Raw genomic sequence first — 9118 nt, 5'->3', positions numbered from 1 at the left:
TCGAGGAGAGGGAGAGATCGGAAAACGGAGGGGTGTATATATAGGCATAGAGGGAGCTAGGAGAGTCCAAATGAGGTGCGGTTTTCGCCCACACGATCGTGATCGAACGCTCTAGGACATGGAGCAGAGTTTGGTGGGTTTTGGGCCAAATTTGGGGGGTGTTGGGCTGCAACACACACGAGTCCTTTTCGGTCCCTCGGTTAACCGTTGGAGTATCAAAAGAAGTCCAAATGACCCGAAACTTGACAGGCGGTCTACCGGTAGTAAACCAAGGCCGCTTGGCAAGTCTCGGTTCAATCCGGAAATGTTTAACCCCACACACGAAAGAAGACTAGAAATGACCACCGGAGGAGAACGAAGCGCCGGAATGCAAAACGGACAACGGGGAAAATGATCGAATGCATGAGATGAACATGTATGCAAATGCAATGCACGTGATGACATGATAAGAGATGCACGAAAAGAAAAACAACACACGGAGACAAAGACCCGAACCCGAGAAATAAATATAACTTAGCGCCAGGGACGGCAAGAGTTGGGTACAAATATGGAAAGTATATCTGGGGCGTTACATATTCGACGATGTACTGGCGCATGAGATGATCTACTTTTGCTTATTGAATGCATGCTAATTTGAGTCCTATAAGATATTTTGAAATGTATATCTTGTGTAGCTCAATATCCAAGTGGCCGGTCATGTTTACAGGTTACACCTTCGAGTGGCCTATCTTTTGCCGGAGTGTTGATTCATTTCCGTTCCGGCAAATTTCAGGCGCTCGATATGTCCTATTTTAGCAAAGGTCATGCCGGATTTTTCCGTGAATTTTGGCATGACTTGTGCTAGAATATGTAGGAAATATCGAGTGCCCCGGATTTGTGTGTTGAGTATCTTGGTAGTTGTCTTCGATCGATTTTCAATTAATGTTTTAACTATGAACATAGGAAATGTCTGACGACGAGAAGGATTTCGGTATTTGCAAATACTGCAAAGACGAGCGCGGCCTATGCGACGGAATCTTCCTAGATGATGGTAGGCGCTTCAGCATCAAGCTGGACGAGAACTTCGAAGTGGATACAGTAAGTCACAACGACAAGTCTTTTGTCGTAATTAAGCATGACATCTACTTCATTTGCTTCAACTTATATTTTTTTTACTATTCAACTAGTGTATCCCCTGCTATGCAAGAGTTTTTGTATTGGATAAGATAGGTTTCAGTCATAGTATGGAGGAAAAGAAAGTTTACTTGAAGACCGAGCATGGTTATATTTTCCATGCGAAGTTATACAATTCAGACGACTACACCTATTTTGGATGCAAAACATGGCGAGCACTATGCAAGACTTATGCATTTGAGCCTGATATGGTTATCACCTTTGATATTCGTCTGGAAGATGATATTGAAGGTAATACCGACATCTGGGTCGATGTGCAAATGCCTCCAGTTATACCATTATGTAAGTTTCTCAACCATATTTATGTCTTTGATATTGTTTATTCAAAAATAGTTGACAACTAATTTGTATTGTCAGCTTATTTCCGTGCAAGCAAACATGTCCAGCGCTTGGTAGACAGGACCGTATACTGTCCTGGGGCTGAACTCAACTGCGAGGAGCTCAGTCATTATGTTTCATGGCTTGAAGATCTTGATACTGTCAAGACAAATTTTCTTCCTGCATTTAGAAATGTTAGTACTGAAAATGTGCGACCAATAGTGTTCGTAATGAACTACGGTCACATCTATTTAGGAAGGATGGTAAGATTTTTACTATTTGTCATCGGTGCATCTTTTCCATACATTATTTTTGAAGCTAAACTTCATTGCTAAGTATGTTACCGTATGATGTTCTTCAACAGGGACTCCCAATGAATGTTGTGCCTTATGGGATCGAGATTAAAGGTACCATGAGTATTATCAGCTTACGGCCAAGATATCCTACAGATTACTTTAGTGCATTCAAGATTAGCGACGGATGCTTAATAGTGCAAGTCTAGACCAAATATGTGATGGGGGAGCGCAGAGAAGTACTAGGGGGCAGCAAACAGATGCGCTACCCACGATTAGGAGACAGGTTCATCTGCATGCTCCAGTTTGATCGAGGAGGAGAGCTATATATGTTTTATGTTATTTTACATAAGAGAGAGCAGCAGGAGTGATTAGCTAGCTAGAAATGAGTTTGAGGATGATGATGTGCTACACTATTACTATGATGATAAAATAGCTAGTGTTGGTGGTAATGACTATGATGATTATTATTAGCTAGTGTTAGTGCTGATTAAATAAATACTGTTGGTGGTAATGACTATGATGATGATCAAATAGCTTGTGCTGGCGGATTAGATTCAAGTGGAGGCAACATGTTGTGCACATCGAAAGTACTACTAGTCCAAACTAGATCAAGTTTGGATTAGTAGTATACTTTTGACATGCACCACATATTGCCTCCACTTGAACCTAATCCACCTTCATTTAATACACTGTTATGGACATAATGATGTAAACCTCATAACAGCTGGTATTGTACCAATATTTGTATGATGGCGCATAAATACACTAAAAATAAAAAAAATAAAAAAAATACTAGTAGCGATGGAAAGAAAACACGCTGCAAGTAGATACCTTAGCAGTAGCGCGGTAGGGAACAAGCGCTGCAGCTATTTGTCCTAGCAGTAGCGCATGATGGCACGCGTTACTGCTAAGCAATAGCTGTAGCGCCTTATTAGTAGCGCGGCCACCCGCGCTACTAGTGGGCACAAAACACGCGCTACTGCTAGGGTTTTCCCTAGTAGTGTATTGCTGCATCACCCTTTCCTCTTCAAGGAATACCAATGCAAGCTCAAGACGTAGCAAGAAGGATTTTTGGCGCCTTTGCCGGGGAGGTCTTCGCTCAAGTCAAGACATACCAAGTACCCATCACAAACTCATCTCCCTCGCATTTACATTATTTGTCATTTGTCTCTCGTTTCCCTCTCCCCCACTTCACCCTTGCCATTTTATTCGCCCTCTCTTTCCCAATCTTCTCCTCTCTCTTTCGCTTGCCTTTTCCGTTTGCTCGTGTGTTAGATCAGTTACCTTGTCATGGCTAGTCCTTTGTCCGCTCCTTTGTCCCCCGAGTTTGAAGTTCTTCACTTCAAGCACATGCAAGGAGAAAATTTAAAAGATGCTTGGTATTGGATGATAGAGTCTTATCGTAATTGCACCTTAGAGGTAAATTTCAGGATTTTATTTCGCAATTTTTATGTTGGACTAGATATGTGTCACAAACAACTCTTGGATTGTAGTGCCAAGGGTAATTTTATCAAAATTGACCCCAGTATTGCGCATGGAATAATAGAGGGAATAGTGGGCACACTATCTCAAAAAGGGGGAGCGGCAACCTACCCAAGTAGAGACACAAGTTTTCGGAAAGATTTGCGAAGTAACAAAAAATTTACAAAAGTCTCTTGAACCCCTCAAGAGTATTAGTGGACATCTCCACCGCATGAATACGTTGATTACCCTTTGCAATAAGCGGTTGGATACTTTAGATCTAAAAATTTCCGAATATGAAGGAAAATTTAAAGAACCTCCCGGATTCGAGCGTGATTCCGCTAAGAAATTGAAAGCCAAAGATGGCACTACTTGAATCTATCCTCGCTTTTATGCCGAGCTAGGGGCGTTAAACGATTGCGCTAGTTGGGAGGCAACCCAATTTTATTTGTGTTTTTTTTGTTTCTGTTTAGTAATAAATTTTGCATCTACCTTCTGTTTAGATGTGTTTTTATGTTTTAATTAGTGTTTGTGCCAAGTAGAACCTATAGGATAACCTATGGTGATAGTTAATTTGATTTTGCTGAAAAACAGAAACTTTGCATGCATGAAATTAGTTTTGTTAAATCACAGAAATGGGCTTTTGCGTTGATTCTTTTTGCTGTAGATCAATAGAAAAATTGCCCAGGACTTCCTATTTTTGTAGGATCTTTTCAGTTCTAGAAGTATTCGTGGGTTACAGATTGCTACAGACTATTCTGTTTTTTGACAGATTCTGTTTTTCGTGTGTTGTTTGCTTATTTTGATGCATCTATGGCTAGTATTAAGTGGTATGAACCATAGAGAACTTGGCATACAGTAGGTTTAACACCAATATAAATAAAGAATGAGTTCATTACAGTACCTTATGTGGTGGTTTTGCTTTCTTTCACTAGCGGAGCTTATGAGATTTCCTGTTGAGTTTTGTGTTGTGAAGTTTTCAAGTTTTGGGTAAAGATTTGATGGACTATGGAATAAGGAGTAGCAAAATCCTAAGCTTGGGTATGCCCATGGCACCCCAAGATATTCAAGAATAGCCAAAAGCCTAAGCTTGGGGATGCCGCCGGAAGGCATCCCCTCTTTCGTCTTCGTTCATCGGTAACTTTACTTGGAGCTATATTTTTATTCGCCACATGATATGTGTTTTGCTTGGAGCGTCTTGTATGATATTAGTCTTTGCTTTTTAGTTCTCCACAATCATCCTTGATGTAAACACCTTTTGGGAGAAGCCCACTTGATTAGAATTTATTAGAATACTCTATGTGCTTCACTTATATCTTTTGAGCTAGATAGTGTTTGCTCTAGTGCTTCACTTATATCTTTTAGAGCACGGCGGTGGCTTCATTTTGTAGAAATTGCTAGTCTCTCATGCTTCAATTATATTACCTTGAGAGTCTCTTAGAACAACATGGTATTTTCTATGGTTATAAGTTTGGTCCTAGAATGATGAGCATCCAAGTTGGGTATAATAAAAACTATCACAGAAAGTGCATTAAACACTAGGATCAATTTGATGTTTGATAATTGTTTTGAGATATAAAGGTGGTAATATTAGAGTCATGCTAGTGGATAATTATGAAATTGAGAAATACTTGTGTTGAAGTTGGCAAGTCCCGTAGCATGCATGTATGGTAAAAGTTGTGTGACAAATTTGTTGCATGAGGTGCTCTTTTGATTGCCTTCCTTATGAGTGGAGGTCGGGATCGCGTGATGGTTAACTCCTACCAACCCTTCCCCTAGGAGCATGCGTAGTAGTACTTGGCTTCGAGGGCAAGTAAACTGTTGCAATAAGTATATGAGTTCTTTATGACTAATGTGAGTCCATGGATATACGCACACTCACCCTTCCACTTAGGTAGCCTCTATTATACCGCGCAACTTTCGCCGATATCTTGCACCCATTATTTACCTTCCTCAAAACAGTCACCATACCTACCTATTATGGCATTTCCATAGCCATTCCGAGATATATTGCCATGCAACTTTCCACCGTTCCGTTTATATGACACGCATCATCATTGTCATATTGCCCTTTGCATGATCATGTAGCTGACATCATATTTGTGGCAAAGCCACCTTCATAATTTTCATACATGTCGCTCTTGATTCATTGCATATCCCGGTACACCGCCGGAGGCATTCATATAGAGTCATATCTTGTTCTAGTTTTGAGTTGTAATTCTTGAGTTGTAAGTAAATAAAAGTGTGATGATGTTCATTATTAGAGCTTTGTCCCAGTGAGGAAAGGATGATGGAGACTATGATGCCCCCACAAGTCGGGATGAGACTTCGGACTTTATAAAAAAAAGAGAAAGGCCAAAAAGAAAAAAAAGAGAAAGGCCAAAGAAAAAAAGAAAAGAAAAAAAGAAAATAAAAAAATAATGAGAGAAAAAGAGAGAAGGGACAATGCTACTATCCTTTGTACCACACTTGTGCTTCAAAGTAGCACCATGATCTTCATGATAGAGAGTCTCCTATGTTGTCACTTTCATATACTAAGTGGGAATTTTTCATTATAGAACTTGGCTTGTATATTCCAATGATTGGCTTCCTCAAAATGCCCTAGGTCTTCGTGAGCAAGCGAGTTGGATGCACACCCACTTAGTTTCTTTTGTTGAGCTTTCATACATTTATAGCTCTAGTGCATCTGTTGCATGGCAATCCCTACTAACTCACATTGATATCTATTGATGGGCATCTCCATAGCCCGTTGATACGCCTAGTTGATGTGAGACTATCTTCTCCCTTTTTGTCCTCACAACCACCACCATATACCACCATAGTGCTATGTCCATGGCTTGCGCTCATGTATTGCGTAAGAGTTGAAAAAGCTGAAGCGCGTTAAAAAGTATGAACCAATTGCTTGGTTGAAACCGGGTGTCGGTGTCAAAACCGGCGGATCTCGGGTAGGGGGTCCCGAACTATGCGTCCAGGCGGATGGTAACAGGAGACAAGGGACACGATGTTTTACCCAGGTTCGGGCCCTCTTGATGGAGGTAAAACCCTACGTCCTGCTTGATTAATATTGATGATATGGGTAGTACAAGAGTGGATCTACCACGAGATCAAGGAGGCTAAACCCTAGAAGCTAGCCTATGGTATGATTGTTGTAATGGAGGTTATGTCCTACGGACTAAAGCCCTCCGATTTATATAGACACCGGAGAGGGCTAGGGTTACACAGAGTCGGTTACAATGGTAGGAGATCTACATATCCGTATCGCCAAGCTTGCCTTCCATGCCAAGGAAAGTCCCATCCGGACACGGGACGGAGTCTTCAATCTTGTATCTTCGCAGTCTTGGAGTCCGGCGAACGATGATAGTCCGGCTGTCCGGACACCCCCTAGTCCAGGACTCCCTCAGTAGCCCCCGAACCAGGCTTCAATGACGATGAATCCAGCGCGTATATAGTCTTCGGCGTTGCAAGGCGGGTTCTCCTCTAAGTTCCATGTACCTGCCGAACAGTGTCCGGCTTCCTTATCAATGTTGCGCTTCTTGGCTTCCACGCCCATCAATGGCCTTCTTCCACGCGTCGCACGAATGCGAAAAGCCAGGGTATCTTTAATGTTTTACCCCCTAGCTGCACAAATAATTTGCCTATAAGAGAAGCAAGAATCTAGATCCAAATCACACCATCTTCCTTCCGCGAGTACTCATCAGAGCGCCTCTGACCAAAAATCCATTCCATCATGGACCGTCGACGCGGCTCCTCCTCTCGCGCTCCTAGCCCTCTGCCAGGAGATTGGAGGAGATGTTCCGTCCCGCACAACGAGCTGGTGGCGCTTCAAGCAAAGGGATATCTCCTGAGGGAGTCCTGGACTAGGGGGTGTCCGGACAGCCGGACTATCGTTATCCGCCGGACTCCAAGACTACGAAGATACAAGATTGAAGACTCCGGCTCGTGTCCGGATGGTACTTTCCTTGGAGTGGAAGGCAAGCTTGGCAATACGGATATGTAGATCTCCTACCATTGTAACCGACTCTGTGTAACCCTAGCCCTCTCCGGTGTCTATATAAATCGGAGGGCTTTAGTCCGTAGGACAACATACATTACAACAATCATACCATAGGCTAGCTTCTAGGGTTTAGCCTCCTTGATCTCGTGGTAGATCTACTCTTGTACTACCCATATCATCAATATTAATCAATCAGGACGTAGGGTTTTACCTCCATCGAGAGGGCCCGAACCTGGGTAAAAACATCGTGTCCCTCGTCTCCTGTTACCATCCGCCTAGACGCACAGTTCGGGACCCCCTACCCGAGATCCGCCGGTTTTGACACCGACATTGGTGCTTTCATTGAGAGCTCCTCTGTGTCGTCACCGATAGGCTTGATGGCATCTTCAACCAGCAACGCTGTCCAGGGTGAGACTTTTCTCCCCGGACAGATCGTCGTATTCGGCAGCTTCGCCCTGCGGGCCAATTCACTTGGCCATCTGGAGCAGATCGAAAGCTACGCCCCTGGCCGTCAGGTCAGATTTGGAAGCTTAAACTTCACGGCCGATGTCCGCGGAGACTTGATCCTCGACGGACTCGAGCCACAGCCGAGCGCGCCGCACTGTGACGATGGGCATGATCTAGCTCTGCCGCCGAATAGTGCCTTGGTGGCCGCACACGGGTCCGCTCCGGCCATTGGCCCGGAGCCGATCGCCCAGATCGAGGGCCGGTGGATAGACGCCGCCCTGGGGGCTCCAACATCCACGGCGATGGAGCCAAACACTAATCTTGTCCCCTGCGAAACTCGTGATTCCGAGGCGCCGGACTCCTCGCCGGACTCCGAACCTCCCGCGCCCCTACCAATCGGTCCGGATTGGGCGCCGGTTATGGAATTCACCGCCGCAGACATCTTCCAATGCTCACCTTTCGGTGATATCTTGAAGTCACTAAAGCATCTCTCGTTATCAGGAGAGTCCTGGCCGGATTATGGCCAGGATGGTTGGGATACAGACGACGAAGAAATTCAGAGCCCACCCACCACCCACTTTCTAGCCACTGTCGACGATCTAACCGACATGCTAGACTATGACTCCGAAGACATCGACGCTATGGACGACGATGCCGGAGACGAACAGGAACCAGCGCCCACAGGGCACTGGAAGGCCACCTCGTCATATGACGTATACATGGTGGATACCCCAAAAGATGGGGACGGCGAAGAAACAGCGGAGGCAGATCCCTCAAAGAAACAGCCCAAGCGCCGGCGTCAGCGGCGCCGCTCTAAATCTCGCCACAGCAAGAATGGAGATTCCGGCACAGGAGATAATAATACTCCAGAGAGTGCCGAAGACAATCCCCTCCAGCAAGACTCATCGCAGGAGGATGCAGAAGCAAGCCCTCATGAGGGGGCGGCAGACGAAGAGGTTGAGGATCATAATTATATGCCTCCCTCCGAAGACGAAGCAAGCCTCAACGATGATGAATTCGTCGTACCCGAGGATCCCGTCGAACAAGAGCGCTTCAAGCGCAGGCTTATCGCCACAGCAAACAGCCTAAAGAAAAAGCAGCAGCAGCTTCAAGCTGATCAGGACCTGCTGGCCGATTGATGGACCGAGGTCCTCGCGGCCGAAGAGTATAAACTCGAACGTCCCTCCAAAAGTTACCCAAAACGCAAGCTGCTCCCCCGATTAGAGGAGGAAGCATACGTACCTCCATCACCAGCGCACGATATGGCTGACCGACCACCCCGTGGTCGTGACAGAGAGGCATCCAGGCCCCCAGCCAAGACCATACCCCGGCATCGCTCCAAAAGTACGAAGCCAAGAGGGAACGTGCCGGACTTGCGAGACATATTGGAGGACAAAACAAGGCAATCCAGATCCATCTATGGATCACG

Source organism: Triticum dicoccoides, chromosome 6B, assembly GCF_002162155.2.
Source record: "Triticum dicoccoides isolate Atlit2015 ecotype Zavitan chromosome 6B, WEW_v2.0, whole genome shotgun sequence".
In the NCBI taxonomy this organism is placed as follows: Eukaryota; Viridiplantae; Streptophyta; class Magnoliopsida; order Poales; family Poaceae; genus Triticum; species Triticum dicoccoides.
This window is presented reverse-complemented; position numbering follows the sequence as displayed.